The sequence below is a fragment of the Ammospiza nelsoni genome, chromosome Z, assembly GCF_027579445.1.
Source record: "Ammospiza nelsoni isolate bAmmNel1 chromosome Z, bAmmNel1.pri, whole genome shotgun sequence".
Lineage (NCBI taxonomy): Eukaryota > Metazoa > Chordata > Aves > Passeriformes > Passerellidae > Ammospiza > Ammospiza nelsoni.
Genome location: NC_080669.1, coordinates 5841796 through 5864981, shown reverse-complemented (window position 1 = coordinate 5864981; position 23186 = coordinate 5841796). Strand labels below are relative to the sequence as shown.

Genomic DNA, 23186 nt, shown 5'->3' with positions numbered 1-23186 from the left:
CCCCCCGCCGAATCTGTAACCGGAGCCGGCTCGCTGAGGGGAAGCGGCAGAGGCAAGGCTGGCGGCGGAGGCGAAGCTGGCTTGCTCCCACCCCCACCATCCGACCCGCCTGAAGCTGGTGGCGCAGGCAAAGCTCGTTTGCTCTTACCCCCACCATCCGACTCGCCCTCCCCCTCTGACAGGAAAGGTGCAGACAGTTCCACTGCGCCTATAGGAAAATCCTCCACACCACTTTGCTGGGGACTCTTAGGCATAAGTACCTTAGTTACAGAAGGTGCCAGGGGATTATCCTCACGACCATACCCTATATTCCTCTTATGAGCTTCTGTTGCCCTTTCTGCTGCCTTTCTCTCAGAAACCTGCTGAAGTAACGTGTTATACACCACCCGCCATAACTTCCCGAATTTCTTTGCTGACTTATCATTGTCTAACACTGTATCCCACAATATTTCCCCAAACTTCTTCCACTCTGCTAGCTCATGAACTGTATGAGGATTAGAAAAGATACCCTTAGCATGGCCATAAGCTAATAACCCTGGTAACTCCTTTTTTAAATCTATCCCTTTTATCCCACGCTGCTCTAAATAGGCGGTAAATAAATCATATGCCGCTTGCCTATCCATACCTATTAATCAGCGCGCGCTGTTGCAGCTCTCCAGGCTCCGGCGGGCACGTATTGGCTTGAGTCACCATTATAAACCTCAAGGGTGCTTCAAATTCTTGCACCGTCCCGGCTGCAGGGACCCAAACTCAACTTCCTCGACCGTGGCGTAATCCCTTTTTCTTTAAATCCGAGAAAAAGGGCAGAGATTTGGTTATGCCCGCATTCTCCACCATTTGTCGACGGAAGGAGACCCACACATCAATTTGATCATCACAGGCCCAATTTTATTGATCAGTACGGCGGGTTAAATACAGTTAATAATGAGCTTCATACATATTGCAAAAGTTAAGCTCAGGATTGTTCAGTTACATATCAGCACCTACGCCTACTTCTGCATTCCTATGGTTCTACTTTTGATACTTTTCACATATTCTCAGGATATATTCAGGACTAATCTCTACTCCCTCTCCTCATGTTGCAGCAAGGTCACTGCTGACCTTTCCTTTTAGCTTGCTGACTGCTGACTTTTCTCCTTCAGCTTAACCAGCGGCATTATTTCAGTATGGCCTTTCTCAGCTAACCAATTATTAATAATACTCTCCACAGTGTTTAGCTTGTGAAACTAGTCTGGTGTTTTCTTGAGTTCTTCTTTAGTTCTACAAAGTCGTTTGGACCAGGTGACTTTTGCTTTTCATATGGTGCAAAGACGTGGTTGTGTTTTCTGGAATCCATAAAGTTAGAGGGTTTTTAGGAAATGGTTAAAAAAGTATAGGCCTCAGACTGAAGTTTTGTTAGCATTGCAAGTACAGCAGAAAAGTTTCCTAAGCCGTAGAGCATACGTGACAAATAACAATAGGCCTCTGTAGAATTGGCTTATGGATGGCAACAAGGTTATTTAATGTATATCTTTAGAAGGTTAGCATGAATAGAGCTCTGTTCTTTGTCTCTTATGAACCAGTCTTTGTTTTAACTACCATTACGTGTGTTTTATAAGATTGGATAGAATGCTTGTCAATATGTGTTGTTCTATGTAGGATTGGCTGAAATCTAGGCTGACGTGGTTTTATGCTATGCTGTAATGCTCCACCTCCTTGGCATTCCCTGTGGATCAGCGAGATGTTAATATCCTGTCTCCATTGTCTAACAATGTCCTGAGACTGATGTGCTGAAAATAAAAAAGCTCTTCACTGGTCTGGTTTGTCCAGTGTTGTCCATATCTGGACGTAGTTGCCGCGGCCCATGGTTTCCTTGGTAATGTGTGGGTTCCTGACAAAATTGGACATATATTTTCCCATATATATACCCCCCGCAGTGTTCTCCATGTAGTTGTGGGGGGCCATTCTTATCTGGTGTTGCTAAAAAAAAAAAAAGTGAGTAGCTATGAAGCCTCCAAGTGAGGCAAGAAAGAAGAAGGGTCAAGTTTCTGTTCTTGCATTTATTGATGAAGTCTGCAGCTTGTGCAAGTGTCTTGGTGTCTTGAGGGAGGGTGAAGCTGCAAGACCTTGACTGCTGTCATGTGTTGCTCAGAACATGAAGGCCATCTTGAAATGGTGGATGCTGTATTTGAAGTCAAATGGGCAACTCTGTGGCTGGGGAGCTGCATGAGTCAAAAGGCCCCAGGAGCACCATAGAAGATCAGTTGAACAAGAGCCAGCCTTTGACCAGGTGTCCAAGAAGGCCGAGGAGTTCTTGGTGTCCTGTGTCAGCACCAGTGGGGCAGCAGGAGCAGGGCAGTGAGCGTGGCCTTGTGCTGGGCAGCGCTGCAGCCACAGGTGGAGTGCTGTGTGCAGTTGTGTGCCCTGGGAAGCAGAAAGTCATGATGGGGCTGCAGTGTCTGCAGAGAAGAGCACAGGAGCTGGGCAAGGCTGAGGGAACACAAGCCCAGGGAGGAGGTGCTGAGGAAGCTTTACCCAGGAAAATGGGAGATTATGACCTTCAGGCAGACTTCCATCAATCCCAATGTGACAGTACTCCCCACATGGGCTGATTCCTTACTAAACATGCCCTCAATGAAACCAAGTGCTTTAGATAATATAGTGAGTGACACTTCCATCTTGTGCCTTGTTGGCTTGTTGGTTTTCTAGGAGAGGTTTGCCCTGATCATTTTCCTTTTTTCCAACAAGCAAAGATATTTCTGCACAATATTTCCTGCCCCTTTCCAGCCCTGGATGAGATGGTGATCCAGTTGGAGTTTTCCATTTCTGCAGCAGCAGTGGCATAGGCGATGCTGTCGCTTTCCTGCTTTTCCATTTCAGAGCATTCAAGAATTAATAGATCTCTTTTACAAAATCAGGTTTGCTTGCTGATAGCAGCCAGGGAGGAATATCAACCTTCTATCCATCTAGAGTTCTGTTGAATTGGCCCTTTAGAAATTGGACGGGGGGACTTAGAACAGCCTTCTGTTGCAATGAAATGTTCTGATTTCTCCTTAGAAGATGTGGTGGTAGATCTGAAAAGAAATGAGGTTCTGAATGACAGGTCATGGCCTGTGCCTCATGCTTCTCTCTTGCCACAGGTGACACAACCAAGAGCCATCTCTCCCCTGGCTCCCTCTGCTCCTGAAGAAGAAGCCCAAGAGGAGCCAACTGAGATGGATGAACACCAGACTCCATCAGTGGCCACACCAGAGCCTGGATATCCTGAGCCTGTAAGGGCCAGTTGAGGGTTGTGTTGTCTTTGGTGCAAGGCAGAGGCACAACTTTTGGAGCACCAAGGGCTTTCTGTTGCTGGCTGAGGATGCTGAGTGCTGGAGTCCTGCCAGGAGCTTGGGATTTCCTGCAGGCAGTGTCAGCAAAACCTGGCCCTTGATCTGTAATGTTGAGGCCCCAAAGGGCTGGCTGCTTGGCTCAGGGAATCTCTGTCTCTGGGCCTCTGCAGTGCTGTGGCCGAGGGCACACGTGGTAGTTCTGCATGTCACAGTGTTTTGTTTATTTATTTTTCCTTTTTGTAATGGTGTGTTTGTCTGGTAAGACTAGTCTGCAGTTTTTTTGAGTTCTTCTTCAGTTCTACAAAGTCTTATTGCCCAGTTTTCTTTGGGCTTTTGAGATGGTCCATGAAGTTTTGGGGGCGCCATTCTTATCCCGTTTAACCAAAGAAAACAGTGAGTAGTTATGAAGCCTCCTTGTGAGCCAAGAAAGCAGAAGGGGGAAGTTTGTTTTGATGCTTTTATTGATGAAGTCTGTATCTTTGGCAATTGCCTTGGAGCCTGGAGTGGGGTTGAAGCTGCAAGTCCTTGACTGCTGTCATGTGTTGCTCAGAACAAGAAGAACATCTTGAAATATCAGATACTGTATTTGAAGTCAAATGGTCAAATCTGTGGCAGGAGGGCTGCGTGGTCCAAAGGCCCCAGGGATGCAGTTGAAGATCAGCTGAACAAGAGCCACCCTGGGACAAGGTGTCCAAGAAGGCCAAGGGCATGGTGGCAGTGGGCAGCAGAAGCAGGGCAGTGAGAGTGGCCCTGTGCTGGGCAGTGCTGCGGCCACAGCTGGAGTGCTGTGTGCACTTGTGGGCCCCTGAGAAGCAGAAAGTCATGGAGGAGCTGAAGTGTTTTCAAAGAAGGACACAGGAGCTGGGCAAGGGAATGGAGCACAAGGCCAGGGAGGAGGTGCTGAGGGAGCTTTAGTCTGGATAATGAGAGGGTCATGAGGGACCATCAGGCAGACTTCCACCAATCCCTACACGACAGTGTTCACCACACAGGGTGTTTCCCTATTAAACATGCCCTCACAGCATCCAAGATCTTTAGACACAGGAGTGGGTGACACTTCTATCTTGTGGCTTGCTCGCTTGCTGGGAGAGATTTGCCCTGTTAATTTTCTCCTTTTCCAGAAAGTAAGATGCTTTTGCACAATGTTTCTGACTTTTTTTAAGGCCTGGATGAGATTCTGATCCAATTTAATATCCCACTAGTGCAGCAGCTGTAGCAATGGCGTTGGTGTAGCTTTCCTGCTTTTCCTTTTCAGAACTTTTAAGACCTAAAAGCTCTGGTTTACAGAAACAACCTTGCTTGCTGATAGCAGCCAGGAGAAATATCAACACTTTATACATCCACAATTCTTTTTAGGTTACCCATTTTTTTTTAATCTGTGGGACTTAAAACCGCTATGTGGTTACGAAGTGTTCTGATTTCTCCTTAGAAGATGTGGTGGTAGATATGAAAAGAAATGAGATTCTGAATGATAGGTGATGGCCTGTGCCTCATGCTGCTCTCTTGCCACAGCTGACAGAACCAACAGCCGTCTCTCCCCTGGTTCCCTCTGCTCCTGAAGAAGAAGCCCAAGAGGAGCAAATTGAGATGGATGAATGCCAGACTCCATCACTGGCCACACCAGAGCCTGGATATCCTGAGCCTGTAAGTTCCAGCTGTGTGTGGGTGGTGCTGTCTTTAGTGCAAGGCAAATGTGCAAGTTTTGCAGCAGCGAGCACTTCCTGTTGCTGGCTGAGGATGCTGAGTGCTGGAGCCTTGCCAGGAGCTAGGGATTTCCTGCAGGCAGCAACAGCAGAACTTGGCCTTTGACCTGTGATGTTAAGGCCCCAAAGGGCTGGTGCCTCTGGGAGAGCATCTGGCTGCTTGGCTCAGGGAATCTCTGTCTCTGGGCTTCTGCAGTGCTAAGGGCAAGGGCACAGGTGGTAGTGCTGGAGGTCACGGACCTTTGTTTGTTGTGTTCTCATTTTGGAATGTTGTGTTTGGCGTGGCCAAGTACACACGTGGTAGTTCTGGAGGTCATGGGCCTTTGTTTGTTTGTTTTCCCATTTTGGAAAGGTGTGTTTGGCTTGTGTCATGGCTTGACACTGGCACAATGCCAGTGCCCCTATGAAAATACCCTCTCCTTGGTGTCTGCTCTGAGATGTGACCTGGAATAAGCAAAGCTGGCTCCTACTTAGAAATAAAGAAAATTTTATTAACTAAGCTACAAGAAAATAACTAAACTACAAGGAAAAAAAAACAACACACACAAGGAAAATGAATACCTTACAAAAACATTTTCCTCCTCCCCCCCACCAAATTCTAATACAATACATCTCCCAAATCACCAACTTTTGGTCCAGCACCGCCCTTTAGAATACTCAATCCTCAGTTCATCAAGAGGAGAAGGCGTCCTTCTTTGTGCCATGGGCTTCTTGTCACATATGGCACCACCCAGAAATCATTTGCCATCGTGACATCTTCCTTCCATGCCCAGTGCTCTCACCACTGCGCATGGACAAGGGCAGCTTCCAGGGTTTCCTCTTTTAAGGATGCCTCATCCCACTCAAAAAAAAAGGCACAGTCTCAACTTTGGAACATCTGTCCCCCCCATACTTTTTGCACCCCCTGGGGCCAAGGGGTACCCACACTGAACCCTCCTGGGTCTGGTACATTGCTCCCCCTGGATCCAGTCTGTGTATCACAAGGAAACATTGCTCTGTCCATAGCTATACAAAAAAGAGTCCAGCAAAAATGCCACTCCGTCTTCTCTATTCCTCCAGCATCTCTCTCTCTGGCCCAGACCTTCATCACTTGCCCATTTCCTTCTTCGTCCTCTACGCTTATCTCTCTTCTACGAAGGGTTAATGTTCTGTAAAGTTTTCAGTGTCCACAAAGGGTTAAATGCTCCTTCAAATGGCTGGACTCCTCACTGCCCCCCTTCACCGAAGGCCAAGCCGTGCAGGCAGCACATGATATCAGGTTTCAAGATAACAGTCCCCAGCACAGCTCTCTCCTCTCTCTCTCTCTCTTTACAAGGTGGGGGGTGGTAATGGTCTGCCTGGTGCTTCCCAGTACTTCTTTCTTCCCCCCATGGGCCCCTCAGGGCCAGGCCTACCTCTCCCGGACCATGTGGCTTTCCCCTCCCCCGCTGGGCAGGGGAGGTCTGACCTGCAGCCCCTGCCGGAAATCCAAAAAAAGAAACTTCCAAGGGCGCAGCACTGCTTTTAACTCCTGTGTGTTCACAGTGGCGTGTCCAAATCTCAGGGGCCAAACCAGGTGCCAATATTAAAATCTGAGCACCTATTGGCAACCACAGCACATCCCAGAAAACCTACTTCCTGTCAATGTCAAACCACCACAGCTTGTGAGATTGGTCGGCAGTTTTCTCAAGTACTTCTTTGGTTCTACTAAGTCATTTTGCCCAGCTTTCTTTTGGGTTTTGAGATGGTTATGTTGTCCATGAAGCTGTGGGGGGCCATTCTTATCCTGTGTGGCCAAAGAAAGAAAGTGAGTAGTTATGAAGCCTCCTGGTGAGGCAGAAAAGCATCAACGGGCAAGTTTGTGTTTATGCATTTAGTGATGAAGTCTGAAGCTTTGGCAAGTGCCTTCGAGCCTGGAATGCGGGTGAAGCTGCAAGTCTTTTACTGCTGTCATGTCTTGCTTAGAACAAGAAGAACATCTTGAAATGGTGGATGCTGTATTGGAAGTCAAATGGGCAGCTCTGTGGCTGGGAAAGTATGTGGGTCAAAAGGCCCCAGGGGTGTGGTAGAAGATCAGCTGGATAAGAGCCATCCTGGGACAAGGTGTCCAAGAAGGCCAAGGGCATGGTGGGCTGTGTCAGCAGCAGTGGGGCAGCAGGAGCAGGGCAGTGAGCGTGGCCCTGTGCTGGGCATCGCTGCAGCCACAGCCGGAGTGCTGTGTGCACTTGTGGGCCCTGGGAAGCAGAAAGTCCCTGAGGGGCTGCAGTGTGTGCAGAGAAGGACAGGGGAGGTGGGCAAGGGAATGGAGGACAAGGCCATTGAGGAGGTACTGAGGGAGCTTTAGTCTGCACAATGGGAGGCTCATGAGGGACCTTCAGGCAGACTTCCATCAATCCCTACACGACAGTGCTCAGCACAAGGGTCGTTTCCCCACTAAATTTCCCCTCAATGAATCCAAGTGCAATAGGCACTGGAATTGGTCACACATCCATCTTGTAGCTGGCTGGCTCGCTGGCTTGGTGGCTTGTTGTTTTGCTAGGAGTGGTTTGCCATGTTCATTTTCTCCTTTTCCAGCAATCAAAGATGCTTCTGCACTATGTTTTTTGCACTTTTTCAGCCCTGGATGGGATTCTGATCTAATTTTAGTTTTCCACGTCTGCAGCAGCAGTAGGAAAGCCATTGTTGCTTCCCTACTTTTCCATTTCAGAGCTTTCAAGAGCTAAAAAAAAAGCTCCATTTTACAGAGACAACCTTGCTTGCTGATAGCAGTCAGGGAGCAATAGCAACTTTATATACATCCACAGTTCTTTTTAGGTAGCCAATTTATTTTTAGTCTGTAAGACTTAGAATGGCTATGTCGCAATGAAATGTTCTGATTTCTCCTTAGAAGATGTAGTGGAAGATCTGAAAAGAAATGAGTTCTAAATGATAGGTCATGGCCTGTGCCTCATGCTTCTCTCTTGCCACAGCTGACAGAATCAACAGCTGTCTCTCCCCTGGCTCTCACTGCTCCTGAAGAAGAAGCCCAAGAGGAGCAAATTGAGGTGGATGAATGCCAGATTCCATCATTGGTCACACCAGTGTCAGAATATTCTGAGTCCTAAGTGCCAGATGTGGGTTGTGCTGTCTTTAGTGCAAGGCAGAGGTGCAAGTTTTGGAGCAGCCAGCGCTTCCCGTTGCTGGCTGAGGATGCTGAGTGCTGGAGTGCTGCCAGGAGCTCGGGATTTCCTGCAGGCAGCGTCAGCAGAACTTGGCCGTTGACCTGTGATGTTGAGGCCCCAAAGGGCTGGTGCCTCTGGGAGAGCATGTGGCTGCTTGGCTCAGGGAATCTCTGTCTCTGGGCTTCTGCAGTGCTGTGGCTGAGGGCAGATGTGGTAGTGATGGAGGTCACGGGGCTTTGTTTGTTTTCCCTTGTTGTAAAGCTGTGTTTAGCTTGTGAGACTGCTCTGTGGTTTTCTTGAATTTTTCTTTAGTTCTACAAAGTCTTTTTCCCCAGCTGTCTCTTGGCTTTTGATAAGGTTCATGGTGATGATTGTGCTGATTTTCCTACATCTTTCCTCCCTGTTTCCAGCACCATGAGAAATTCTGATTGAATTTTATTTTGCACATTTGTAGTTCTTGAAGATGCAATATATATTTGCATTAGAACTCATAGTTTGGGGTGTGCGTCTTGGTGCAGAAGGAACTTTTCTTCTGCCAGGCTAGTTAATTGCGCCTTGCAATTCACATTCAGGCTAACACTACCGCTGTCTTTTTGCAGCCAAGAAATCAGTTTTTGTTGTGTTTAATTTGGGAAGGAAATCAATGCCCTTGCATTCTAGCTGGTACTCAAAGATCTGATGAGATAGGAGGGGCTGGGTGATGGAAGTGAAGGGAGACAAGCACATCCTAATGATCATTGGTCTCAAATTTATTGATCCAGCTTACATACTTTTATAGTACTGGGAATTAAGCTCATACATATTGCAAAAGCTAAGCTCATCATTGGTTACAGATTACATGTCAACCCCTCCTTTGTGGCTACATTCTCAAAATACTTGTGGTTTTCTTGTTGAGGCTAATACTTGTTTTTACATCCTGCTGTTGACTACAGTTATCCATTCAAGGGCACTGTGTTTTTCTTGTTATTTGCTCAAGGACGCAGTGTTGTTGTTCTTCTCGTAAGGAAAAGGCTGAGAGCTTTCTGCTTACAGCTGCTTTTTACTGCTTAACCAGCTGTATATGATCATGGCCTTTTTCCTCAAGCCACGTCTGCACAAAACTCTCCAACATATCCCCCGTTTTTTTTTTTTTTTTGTGCAAGGAGGTTAGTCTGCCAGGTTTTTTGTATCATTCTACTGACCATATTTTGAATACAATTCAAAATACAAGGCAAAATAAGCAAAAGCATTAAAAGCACACCTAGTATCCCTATAGCATATGTCACAAAGTTCCTCAGCCACGGTCCAAGCAATGGCTTTTATCCCAAAGGGTGTTCATTGGTTAAAACCACTCTCAACTGAGCCATAATGTCCCACCCTATAAGGCATTGCATGGTAGGTGGTAATTGGACAATTGAAAAAATAGCTGTTAGCTGTTTTCCATCTATGCGAACCCGGAGAGGAGGAGAACGGCTAGCCAGGGTTAAGCCTCCAACCCCGGTCACTGTGGTGGCTGCTGGCTGCAAAGACCAGTGTTGAGGCCAACAGCTAGAGCTAATAATGCTGGAATCTCCTCCAGTGCCCAGCAAGCCTGAAAATGATCTTTTCTGTCCTTGAAATTCCACTTCCACCCTTTTCTTGGGTCTCTCAGAAAGGTTCAAAATCAGCAAGGTAAATCCTCCAGTGGATCCAAAACCATTTTCCCCCCCTCTCTTGTCCTTTTATAGCCTGTAATCCCTTAGTCATTTGCTCAAGTGGCACCAGATGAGCAATCCTCTGTCCCTTATTAATTTGGAGTGGGGGGAAAGGGGTATGTACCATGACCATAATTTCTCCTGTATAATCCGCATCAATGATGCCAGGCAAAACAAATAATCCCAACATAGATGCAGATGATCTTCTGAAAAGCAAAGCACCCACCGCTTGACCCTGTATAACAATAGGTCCCTGAATCCCTGTCGGGATTTTTTGTGGGTGCAGGGTCATCAGCGTAACTTCTACGGAGGCTGCCAGGTCCAAGCCTCCCTGTGCTGGTGGGTTGGAGACAGGAGGGGGTGCTGATGCTGCAGCGACGACTTGTGTTGGTGCGTGGTCACTGCGGTTTGTGCTCCTGTCAAAGCTTCCCAGTCCCCGCCTGCAAGCGCCCGTATTGTGCATGTCCGAGCGGCATTTTTGGCACCAACTAGCTGTTAGAACCAGTGCAGCTGACCCTTGAAGTGGTGCAAGAGCAGCTAACACCTGATTTTGAGAGGTCTTTGCTTGTTCTTGTAAGCCTAGCCCTAATTGTTTGATTGCATCTACCAAAAAGGCTTGTAGTCCTGTTGGCATCAAAGCCATTCTCTCTAATGCCCCCTCTATAGTCCAATTGGCACCCAAAGTATTAAGCACGCTTCTAGTAGTGGAATTACAATTTTGGAGAGCACACCCCTTGTGTAATGCCCCTCTAAGATATTCTGGTACTCCAGCCCTTTCGATTGCGGCAGCAGCTTTATCAATAAATGATCCGAATGATTCTTCTTGCCCTTGCTTAATTCCCATATACACGGATACCCCTCCCGGCTCTTTTACCTTCTCTATAGCAAGCCTGACCAACCTCATAGCTTCCCAGCACTTTTCTTGCCCCAGCAAAGCTTGTGCTTCGGTACAAAGAAAAGGTCCCAAGCCCATAAGCTCGTTCACAGTTATACCATGTTTGGCTGGCTCACTTTTCACTCCAAATTGACTAACAGTAGACCTCAGCTGAGATAGTAATTTCCAATCAAGGGCTGTAATGGTAGCCTGCATGCTCCCTCCCTCCTGCGGATTGAATACAACAGGACAAGCTAGCTGGGTAGCAGCACTGATAACCTCGTCATCCCCTTTCTCCATGGCGTCTTTTGCCAAAGCAGCCCAAGTCCCCATTCGCTCCCTCGCAATAGCCTCCGCTAGGTCATTTTCCGCCCCAGGGATCGGCTCATTATTTTGCAGGAGCTTATTGGGTGGTTTTGGCCACGGCTCCCGTTCTTCAGGAGGTGCGGAAGGCTCACAAGCATGCTCTATACCCAATCCTGCCGAAGCAGAGGAGGACGGCAAGGCAGGCAAAAACCCCATCCTAACTGCAGGGGCTAGGGGAGTACCTGCATCCTGAGTATAATCTTTATTACCGCCTTGTGCAGCTGTTGCCTGTTCAGCCGCTTTTCTTTCAGCTTGATGTTGTAAAAGCTCATTATGAACCACCCTCCATAATTTACCTAACTTCTTGGCAGTTTTATCGTACTCTAAAGTAGCCTCCCACAATAAATCACCGAGCTTACGCCACTCTGTTAACTCGTGAACAGTGTGGGGGTTAATAAAAACTCCCTTAGCATACCCATAGGCTAAAAGCCCTGGTATATCCTTTTGTAAATCTATTCCGCTAACCTGCCGTTTTTATAAAAAGGCAGTAAATAAATCATATGCTGCTTGCCTCTCCATACCTAAATCATCAGCGCTGTTGCAGCTCTTCAAGGTTTCGGCAGCATGTATTGACCGGGCTCGCCTGTACAATCACCCAGGGCATGGCGTGTCTCAGCTTCTTTTTTCCCCTTTTTTCTCTGCGCTTATCTGCCATCCCAGCTGCTTCAGGACCCGACCCAATTCTTCACTCCTGCGTGGTCAATCGCCGTATCACGATCAGGGTTCACCATTTGATGGAAGTGAAGGGAGACAAGCACATCCTAATGATGATCATTGGTCTCAAATTTATTGATCCAGCTTACATACTTTTATAGTACTGGGAATTAAGCTCATACATATTGCAAAAGCTAAGCTCATCATTGGTTACAGATTACATGTCAACCCCTCCTTTGTGGCTACATTCTCAGAATACTTGTGGTTTTCTTGTTGAGGCTAATACTTGTTTTTACATCCTGCTGTTGACTACAGTTATCCATTCAAGGGCACTGTGTTTTTCTTGTTATTTGCTCAAGGACGCAGTGTTGTTGTTTTTCTCATAAGGAAAAGGCTGAGAGCATTCTGCTTACAGCTGCTTTTTACTGCTTAACCAGCTGTATATGATCATGGCCTTTTTCCTCAAGCCACGTCTGCACAAAATTCTCCAAACGCTGGGCTGCATTTCTGATTCCAGCAACTTTAGCACCATCAGTGTGGTTGAGTCCAGGAGAAGAACTTGCTCAAGCACAGATGCACAGAGAGTGCAGTTCCCGTGCAATGCTCTGAGCCTGATCCCTTTCCAAAAGGACCTACATGCTCCAGATTCCCCAAGAGTGTGCTTTATTGAAGCAACAGGAGAGCAATCTCAGGATTGCTGCTGAGTGGGGCACTGCTACGGAGTGTTGATGTGTGTAGCAACAGAGAGGACAGTAAACAGAGATGATAGTGGTGATATCCATCAGTCTGTCTGTCTATCTGTCTGTCTACACTATGTAACATTTACATAATTGAATCTTCCTGCCTCTGGTCCAAGGCAGTTGGAGGTGCAAAGGTCACCTAAAGCATCCCATTCAGGAGAGGATTAGAGACATGCTCCCTCGACCAATTCAGAGCAGGCAGAGATGTCTCCCCCTTCAGATACTGTGGTTTTTTCCCCTTAGAGCTGTTTTTCTCCTCCAGCCTCTTCTTCCCTGAAGCCCCCAGTTAATTCTTTGAATTTCTGCCTGTCCTAGAGTGGTGAAGTATTCCATGTTTTAGGTGGTGAAGAGAACATGAACTCTAGAAGTGTCTCTGACAAGGGCTGAGCTCACCCAGAAAGCACCTGCAGAGCCAGGATGGAGCTGTGAGACAGGGTGGGCTGTCAGTCACTACTGAAAGACAAACAGGACATGGTAGAAGCAGAGGGAGGCCCTCACCAGACCCTTGAGAAATGCCACAGCTTCCCTGTCAGCTGCCTGAGAGGCTGTTGGAGCTTCAGTCCCAGATGGCCCCTGATTGTAGGGCCAGGGTCACTTTGAAATCTGTGCCTCCCCTCAAACAGAGAATGACCCAGCAGAGCAGCAGCACAGTGCTTTGGGAATATGTGAGCCCAGCAGTCTTTGAGTCCTGGCCCACAAAGGTCCTATGGGAAGTTGAAACCCATCTTCTCTTGCTTTCTGTGCAGGTGCTTCTAGAGAAAGAGCAGGAGCAGATTGCTTCATCAGAGATGCCATGCCAAACTCAGGAAGAGCTGTTCCCAGCCCAAGAACAGGAAGAGCAGCTCAGGCAGCAGGTGGAAGAGCCACAGGAGAATGGCCAGGTAAGCCTGACTGGCCAGGGCTCAGAGGGAAGGGCAGGAAGAGGGGCATAAACCAGAGCTCTTGAGACTTAGGAGGCCAGGAATCCCACAGGCACTGGAAGCACAGAGCCTTGGAGTCTGCAGAGATCAGCCCTGGGACAGTAAGTTTGTAACAGAAGCAGATGTGGGTAGGGAAGCAGAAAGAAGTGGCTGAATAAATGTGATTTTGAGGCTGCAAGAGGAAAAAAACTGAGGCTGATGGCAGCTGCCAGTCACTTGCTCTGCATTTTTGTGTACAGAAGATCAAGGCAGAGCCACAAGCAGAGCTGCCCGAAGCACAGAGTGACATGGACATGAAGAGAAAGAACAAGGAAGATCTGGGAAGAATTCAAGAGGAGAATCTCCATCAGCAGAGGGGCGATCAACAAAACCAGGTGAGTGAAAGAGTGGTGGACACTCCACCCATGAAACATCCTCTCTCTTGTTTTTTAGAGAAGATGAAGGCACAACTGAATGCAGAGCTTCAGACAGCTCAAACTCGGATGAAGGCAAGGGAGAAGAAGCTGGAGGATGAAATAAAAATCATCAGAGAGAAACTTAATCCCCTCCCTCAGTCTCTACAAAAGCAAGTGAGTGAAAGAGGGATGCAGTCACTGCAGTCACCAAAGTGGTGTTTTCTGCCCTTCTTGCCTTTCCACTCAGAGCAGCAGGGAGTGGGGTGATGCCTCTGAGTGCCATCCTGCTGTAGTGTGTATCACAATCACTCTGAAAGACATTTCCTGGTGTGCTCAATCTCTTCTGCTGCCCTGGATAGAGGTACTTGTCCTTTGGCCTTTGGCTAGCAGTCATCCAAATTGATTCCTCCTGGCCTGTTCCTGCTCTCTTAGTTTCTTGAGGTGTTTTTACAGTGGAACATGGTGACCCAGATGGAGGATTGAAACAAGCTGTCTGTATCCCTTGTCAATCTGTTCTTTCCCTTTCCTCACAGTCGATGACTCCTGGCTGACAGGGACAAGCTCTAGTGTCTGACTGCTTTGTTCTGTTTCATTTGAGGAGCGAGTGTTGGCATCTCACCGGGCAGCCTGTGAAGATTACCAGCAAATCTCTGGCTCTGAAGGGCCCCAAGTTAGGAGTGAGGCACAGGTACCATCCCCACCAGAAGTGCTACAGGTTGAGCATGACCTGAAGATGGTGCAGGAAAAGAGAACGCAGTGGGAGGAGGCAGAACACTTGAACAAGGAACTGAAAGTGTGTCTGCAGCTCTTGGAGGGGGAAAGGAATCCTTGAGAGGAAGTAGAATGGTGATTGTGGCAGTCATCCTTTGGAAAATCCATGAAAATGGAACATGAATCTGGCCATGAACTCGAGTAAAACTAGCCTATGGTTTTGATCCATCCAGTTTGAGAAGTGGACATCAGAAAAAAGCCATTTAAAAGCCGTGCATGTGGCTGACAGCACATTTCTAAGGGCTTGCATTTCAAAAAGGGATCTCAGGGTAATTTCTGCCAGCCACCTTTTTGATATCAACTCATTTCTTGTCCCAGATCTACACGGGCTCTTTCACCAAACCTGCTGCAGCAGGAGCAGCATCGTCTAAAGGAGCCTTTTCTCCCCGACCTGAGAAGTGGAGCCAGGGCAGTTTGTTCACCTCCCGCGCTGACCCAGCTGCTGCTCAGCAACAGGAGGTCGAGGGTGACTCTCTGGAGCTACTGAGTACGTCTGCTGTATTTCTTGTCTGAGGGACAGTGCATTGTGTGCAGGTGTCAGCATAGCCGTACCAAATGTTTCTCCTGAGTTTGGTGTCACGGGCACATTCAGGAGTCCCCACAGGAACTGCTGTAGAAAATCAGTCTCTGTGCTGGCCACCTGTGCTGCAGACCTGTCGGCCTGGTTGTTGTTGTTGTTATCCAGCCGACCACAAAGGGCTCAGAGTTCTAAGCACTGGGGCTGCCTTTTGTATCTCCTGGAAGCTGAGGTTTCTGCTTTAATGTCAGCATCTTGCATTTTGTTTCCCTCAGGGAAAATAGTAAACAAGGAAAATCCCAGGATGAAATACACCAAACTGGAATATATTGGCAGTGGGTGAGTCCAACCGCAGTGACTTCTACATAACCATGGGCCAGGTGTTTTTCTGGTGGAATGTCTATCCACCATGAAGTCAGGCAAGCTGCAAACAGACATCTATCCCCATGTTCCCACATTGGAGATAGACCGTCACATCTCTCAGTGCTGCTCAGAATTGGTGTATTTGCTGCTCAGAAGGCACTGTCAGAGACACCTCTGAGTTGCCGAGGTCTTGCCTGCAGCAAGGAACAGGACCTAGAAAATCTCATCTCTCAAGTGTGAGACACTTCTGTGTTAATTTCCTTAGCATTTTTTTATTTCTCTAAATCATACTGCCACACTAATAAAGAGGGAAGAAACTTGCTTGCCTGAAAGAGAAATCTCCTCCCTGATATCTGTCAGATAACAGTTCTCAGGAACATTTTTTCCAAGAGTTTGCTGAAGGAAATACTCTGTGGTCAGGATAAAAACAGAACAGTTTAGAAAGTGAAACCTGAGGTGGAAGAAGCAGCTCTATTTTTGAGCTGAGGCAGTAAATCCAAGCACTTCAGGAACAGGCCCAGTGCCCATGCACTTGAGAGGAAAATCCATCATCTGCCTTCTGGCAATGTTCTCCTGCATCCTGCAGGTTTTTGGCACTCACAGCAGAGATCTCTCGTGTGAGCTGGCTTTCACTGCAAGATCTAAATGGCTTCTACTTTCTTTGCTGCTTTTTTGTTTCTAGGACTTTTGGGGATGTGTGCAGAGCAATCGACAGTGCCACAGGAGGAGAGGTAAATGTCAACAGGCCCCGCAGACTCTGCTGCTCTTGAGGGGCTTTCCCCTCTGGTGTGAGCTGTGGCTGGAGCTTTGGGTAGAGCCGTGCTGAAAAGGCACAAGAAGCTCAGAGTGGTGCCAGCCTGCAAAATAGATCTGGAACAGTCTTTGAACTCCTCAGCTGCCGGAAGGAAGGCACGGAGGGCAGCGCTTCCTTTCAGACAAGGACGCGCTCACTCGCTCTCCATTGCTAAAACAAAGGTGGTGCTTTAGAGCACCTCACTGCTCTTTGGGGCTACAGCTTCAGAGTCCTGAATTCTCGATTCTGGCTGCCAGCAAATCCATCTGAAAGTTACTGGTAGTTCCTTAGCCACCTGCAGTGCTGCACTTGGCAACTGCACATAGGGAGAGATCTGCAAGGTGTCCCTAAAAGCCCTAAACCCTGCCCATAGCCCAAGATGTATCCACACAATATTAAGGCATGGATTACCTCTTCTGAATCCCAAACAAAGCAGCAGAGAGTGTGGTCAGAGGTTTGGGGGTGATAGTTTAGACACCACTGTTACCAAATGGACAAGGCAAAACGTCAGTGGCTGCAGGTGTGCTGTAGCTGTCCCCCAAGGGAGCAGAGAAATGGGCTGTTGGAATGTCAGTTCCTAATTACTGCAATGCCTAATCACAAGGCAGTTTGGCACAGCTCAGCTGTGTCATTGTAAAATCACTCGCTCCATTGCATTGTGGTCTCGTGCCACCAACTTCTCAAGTTACTGATTTTCAATGTCATTTTAGGTGGCCATAAAGAAAATAAATCTAAAAGGACTGAGGAAGAAGAAATTGAAAGCAAATGAACTCATGGTCATGAAAATTAATAGGAATCCCAACCTGATCAACTATTTAGACAGGTGAGTTTTTGTGAATGTTTCTTTACAGAGAGCAAACATGCAAGGTAAAATCCCACTTTGGTCAGTGGCAGAAAATAGAGCTGTAATTATTGGCCAATTATTATTGCTCTGCTCACCTCTAATGGATGGGAAGAGAGTGCATCTTGTCTGCATGAGTCTTCTCTGGCATACATAGTTTGAAAATTACTCAAAAACCGGGATCAGTCATATCTTACTAAATCAATAGCCTATAAGTTCACAGCCACCACTTTGTTTTGGGGCTTGATTTTTATCAAGTGTCTTTTTCCATCTGCATAAACTAACATAAATTTCCCTTGGATTGTGTCCCCTGTTTTTCCATTGCTCTGCATGCCAGGAAGACTAGGTGCTTATTTCCAGAAACACATAGTGTGACAGGTTTTTTTATCTGTTACTAAACTGCATTTTTCACTTGCTGGCCATTTAAGACATCTCCTTTTTCACAGCTGTGCCTTTCTTCTTGAGACTGCACAGACTGCAAACAATGCACAGCTGAGAAGGAATGTCTATTCCTTTGATTCTGTCCTAGTCACAAAGGAACCTGAAACAAGAATCAATCAAGAAAACAACCTAGTCATGCATATTGATCTCCACACCCTTGTTTCCTTCTTTCAGCTACCTTCTGGGTGATGAACTCTGGCTAGTAATGGAGTTCATGGATGGAGGCACTCTGAGCGACATCATCAGCAAGACTTGCCTGTCTGAAGACCAGACGGCAGCCATCAGTCGGGAGGTCAGCAATCCCATTTGTGTTTCTGAGGGCTTGGGCAGGATTGTCTGGGAAACAGGGGCTCAGAACAGGAGAGGTTTCATGTGCCAAGCTTTGTTTCTGTGTGGCTAGTATGCTATGGGAGAGTAGAAGCACTTCAAGTGAAAGGCCTGCCAGTGCCCCTGCATTCACTGTACTCAGGTCCAGTACTCTTCTCTCCTGCTGTTGTATTCTAGCTCTGGCTCATGTATTTGTATTTGCTGTTCTCCACTTTGCCTCTCTAAATGTTTTCCTGGAGTCTGTCTTCACTGCATTCCTTGCCTGTGAAAGCAAAGGTGCTGGTGGCAGGATTTGAAACAAGCAGCAAAGAAAAAAGTCCTTTTTCACAGTCCTCATCTAAAAAGGACAGGAATGCAGCCAAAATGTTCTTTACTTCAGGAAGGTGACTGATGTGATACTTCCAAGTCTGTGCTGAGGCCAGCAATAAAACCTTTGTCATGCAGCCTCCCACCCAAAAGTGATCTGCTTCACACCAAAGGGAGGGACTTTTTCTTTCTTGGCAAAACCCTCATTTGTCTTCTGCATGGAGATAGCACATGCACTGCAGCAGCAGTCATCCTGTCTGGTTTGCAGGGGACAGTCTACAACAGCAGGTGCCGTTGCTCTTTCAAAAGCTGACATGCGTTTCCTCAGAAAGGTCCTGCTCTGCAAGTGTTGGAGTAGCAAGCTCTTCCTCTCAGTGGCACTGTGTTCTGCCCTGGAGAGGGAATCTTTTAGATTGTTTCCTTTCTTGTGTGATGAAATCCCATCACTTTTTTTTTCCCCTCTTCTTTCTCTTTTCTCTCTCAGTGCCTGCGAGGACTGGATTTTCTCCACTCAAACAATGTGATCTACCGAGATGTGAAGAGCTGCAACATCCTTCTCAGAACCAATGGTTCTGTCAAGCTGGGTCAGTGTATTCTTGGTCTGGTGAAGTGTTCCAGGGATGTGGGTGTAGGGCTGCTTTGAGTGACTGCCAGCTCTCCAAAAATGGTGCTGGTGGCAGTGCAGGGACCCCTGCTGTGAGCTGAGGGCACAGTTGCAATGTGCACAGAGGTATGAGAAGGAACCACAAGTAGTCAAGACTGCTCTTGGTCTGTGTGTGTCCCTTCCAGAGGGAGTGAGCTATAATCTAAAGCTTCAGGGGAATAAAGTCCACTGTTGGAGGGAGCGTTAAAAAATCTGGGTTTTTTTGGATGTGGCCAATTTCATACTACCTTGGCTAAAGCCCCAAGGAAACTGAGTGTGGAAAGTTCTCCAGGATTCAACAGCACATTCTTAGACTGAGAATGGGGAATTCTTTTGCTTGGTTTCCTAATTGGAGCTGGCTTTCATGGTTTGTTGTTTTCCCCACAGCTGACTTTGGCCTCTTTGCTCAGCTCACCCCTGAGCAGAGCAGACGGAGCTCTGTGGCTGGCACTTCTGGGTGGCTGGCGCCTGAAGTGGTGACAGGCCAACCATATGGCCCCAAAGTGGACATATGGTCTTTTGGGATCGTGGGCATTGAAATGGTGGAACGAGAAGTTCCTTGCAGGAACGCAACTCCTGTTTTGGTAAGGAGCAAATACTCACTGATCCCAGTGTCTTTGTCACCTGTCCCATTTTCTGTGTGCCATTGGACAAAATCCCATTGCCATCTGCTGGCCCCACTTCCACCAAGATCCCCTTCTAAAAATGTCCCTGCAGCACATCAGCATCTGCTGTAGATTTGGTTGCATCAGAAGGGACGTGGCAGTTCAGAAACCTAACCAGTTCAGAAAGTTGCCATTTTGGCCTCCAGCCATGCCTGACGTTTCTCATTTGCTTTTTGAACCCTGTTGGAGCTCTGGCTCTGTAGGATAAGAATTTTTCAATGAAACAGTTGGATGTGTGATAAATATCCTTCAAAATGGATGTTGAGTCTTCCCAGTTACAATTTTACAGAAAAAGAAAAAGTGAAAAAGAAACAACCAGTAAAGCAATGCCTAGGCAGTTGTGCTTTCTTTTCCCTTTTTGAACCAGAGCACATCAAATTTCCTCCATACTGTAGCATGTTTTTCAAATCCTGTGGGTCTTTGAAACTTTCAGATTTTCAAGTCATCTGTACATTGTTCAGTCATGTGTGTGGGATGCCTGGATATGTTTAGGATGTGTTTTTCTCCAACTGCAGTTAGAATTGTACACCAAACCCGTGGCTGTTTCTTGGTACTTTAGCAAGTTGATGAGCTTGCAGTCAGGTGCCTGGGCTGGGATCCAACGTGGGCAGTTGACGCCGGTGCTGTGTTTCTTTACCATAGGGGCAGCGCCATCCCTGGCCTGCACAGTTCTAATGACAGTGAGGACTCCAGCTCCCCACCATGGCCAGTGGCTGAGCAAGCTGCAGAGGGACAGGATAAAACCCCCTTTATGACCTCTGGTGGTGTGGGAAAAGAAAGAAAGATGTCCTAATTATTTATACTCAAGCAGAATGTGTTTGTTGTTTTAGGCTTGGAAATTTTCCTTTGGGTTGAAGAGGATAATAACAAAGTCTCTTTGGTCACCATCTATTTCAGTGTCACCAGCACAAAGCTGTCAGCATTGTAACGGGCATTTTTATGGATACCAGGCTGCAGCCTGGGGTCATGGAGATGCTGCCAAACCTCCCATTTCTTACCCGACACTTTCTGCGATGGCCACACCTTTAATGCATAGACTTGAGCAAACAAATGAGCAGAGGGTGGCCAAAAGCATGGCACTTCTTCTTCGGATTTGACCATGAAAAGGTTTCCTTTTGTAACATAAAGAAGCCAAAATGTGCAGCTGAGAGACAGAGCTACAGGTGGCTCCTGTGCACCCAAGCAGGCATTTTCATCTCAATATATTTGTGCATGCATCTTAATGTGTCTGTGTTGAATATGAGATTCCAAATGTTTGTTTTGTTTTCCTGAGGAATAACTGGTGGATTTCCTTTTTTTCCTTCCACTTAGCAGTGTTTTCTAGAAGAGGAAAAGAAGCTCAATGAGATTTGTTTTATGGCAGTTGTGTTTCAGGGACCAACAAGCACTGCAGAGATGCCTTTCATGTAACTAATCCTTGCAAATAGTAGAGTTAGTATAGCAAAGTCCCTCTTCCAAAAAGCCTGTCAAGCTAGTGTGAATCCTCAGGGAAGGAAACATGCTTTGCTGATGTAGTTCCCACTTACTAGGTCAGTCAATGAAATCAGCTGCCAAGGCAAGATCTGCAGGATGGTGGAAAAGCTGTGGCTGCATCAGGGTCTGGGTTTTTGGTTGGTAAAGGAAAGTCATCTCTGGGTCTCTGCCAGGGCAGGAACTGCCACTGCAGAATGGAGCTTAACCAATGGGATCTGGGAGAGCATCTAGAGATGTGAAAGTAGCAGGTGCAGCCTGGTGTTTCCTTTTTCTGTAGGCTCAGCTGACAGCCAGGGGAGAGAGACCACAGCTGCAGCAGCCCAACAGATTCTCGTCTTGCCTATGTGACTTCCTGAGCTGCTGCCTGCAGACAGATGAGCAGAAGCGCTGGTCTGCCAGGGAGCTCCTGAAGGTAAAATGTGAAGGGGCTGCAGGTGAAACAGGCTCTGAGGGATGGGCTCCTCCTCCCCTCAAATCAAGGCATCAGCTGAGCCTCCTTCCTCCTCACCTCCACTCTTGCTGCTCTTCAGCTGAAAATGGTGAGGAATCCTAGGCTGGGCTGGACTGGTAGGGACCTGTAAAGTTCCTCTGCTCCAAGTATCCTGCAATAAGCAGGGACATCTTTAAAGTGGTCAGGTTGCTCAGAGCCCTTTCCCACCTGACCTGGAATGGGGCACGTACAAGCTCTTGGGACAGCCTGTGCCAGTATTGCACTATGCTCTGAGTAAACAAGTTCTTCCTTAGACCTACTCAGACTTGATCCCGATTTTGATTAAAAATATTCATCACATTCTATTGTAACTGGAACTGTTAAAAAAGGTGTCCCCACTTTCTTCAAAGCCACTCTGAAGTCTTGGAAAGTGGCAGCAAAGACTCCCTGGGGCCTGTTCTTCACAAAACTGAATAACTCCACCTCTCTCTGCATTTCCTGAGAGGAGAGGTGCTCTGTTTTCTGACTGTCTCTGTCGCCCTGTTTTGTAATTTGGTGGGATGTTTCATTTTATCTAATGGCAAAAGAATTGAAGTAGAGCAGTGCAGGGTACAGAGTCATGAAATGGTGGTGCAGGAGCCCAAGGAAGCCAGACCCAGCTGAGCAGTCAGAGATTTGGCTGTGGGCAGCAGGGGCTCTGGGGGGCTCACTGTGAGCCTCTGAGGGGCCCTGGTTTGTGCCCCCCAGCCCACCCTTAGAGGTTTCTGCCACGCAAACAGGGACAGCTGGGAGGGAATTGTCCCAGCCCCATCTGCTGCCTGGCACGCTCAAGAAGACGGGAACTGTGCCAGGGTTACTGCGAGGTTGTGTGGCAGAGAGGGAACTGCAGGGCCCAGTGCCACTGGGCTGGCCCTGCTGGGAAGGAAGGTGCCATCCAGCACACGAGGGGCAGGGCATGGAAAGGTGGACACTGCTCTGTCTCCCTGTGGGAATCAGCACAGTGCCTGTCTTGCAAAGGTAGGGACCTATGTGAGTCCTTGGAGTTTCCTGAAAGGAAAAAAGCCTAGGGACAGAAAGCACCATTTCTAGAGCACTGGCAGGGCAAAAATCCCAGGGAGATGAAGACATCACAATAAACAGATGAGTGGGATTCTGGGCCTCCTTTGCCAGTGATGGCAAGGTCATGCACATGATGACTGGGGGAGCAGATGGTCCCATTGCTCCTCTTTCCTGGTCTTTTTGGGACCCAGAGGAATCCTGATTGATACTCCGAAGCACTGAGCTTGGAAAGTCATGGTTCAATGTTCTTTGTTGTATTTTTTTCCTGTGGACAGCATCCATTTGTACGTTCAGCCAAGCCAGCATACAGTTTGGCACCACTCATCAACTCAATCAAGATGAAGAAGAAGAAGGAGGATTGGAGAAGAAGAATATAAAAATCAAGATGTTATCTCCATTATCAACTTAGAGTAGGATTGTAGAGTAGGACTCTAGAGTAGGATTGTTGAGTAGTTTTGGTTTATAGTGTAGGTTTATAGTATAGGTTTATAGAGTAGGATTATTATTAAATAAAGTTTCTGAAACATCAACTCATTTGGAAGATTCTCCTCCTTTGGACCCCTTCAGACAGCTCAGCATTTTCTTTTGAATTACCAGTTGTGTTTTACTGATGCTAAGTCACACTTACGGCTTCGTTGGTGTGGTTCGTAAGCGGAGAAGGTTCTTCTTCATTCATCCTCTCCAGACCACACAGCCTTTGGAATATGGCCCACTGGCTGGTTTGGCACAGCTGTGGTATTTGTAGTTGAGGCAGAAAAGGTAATGGCATTTGAAGGCAAAA

The 23186-nt window shown here is 47.3% G+C and overlaps 1 pseudogene; it reads left to right on the top strand.

Annotated features, from left to right (window-relative positions):
* The window catches only part of LOC132086420 (serine/threonine-protein kinase PAK 3-like), a 79588-nt pseudogene extending 56806 nt beyond the window's left edge, over positions 1 to 22782 (top strand).
* The last annotated feature ends 404 nt before the right edge of the window (positions 22783 to 23186 follow it).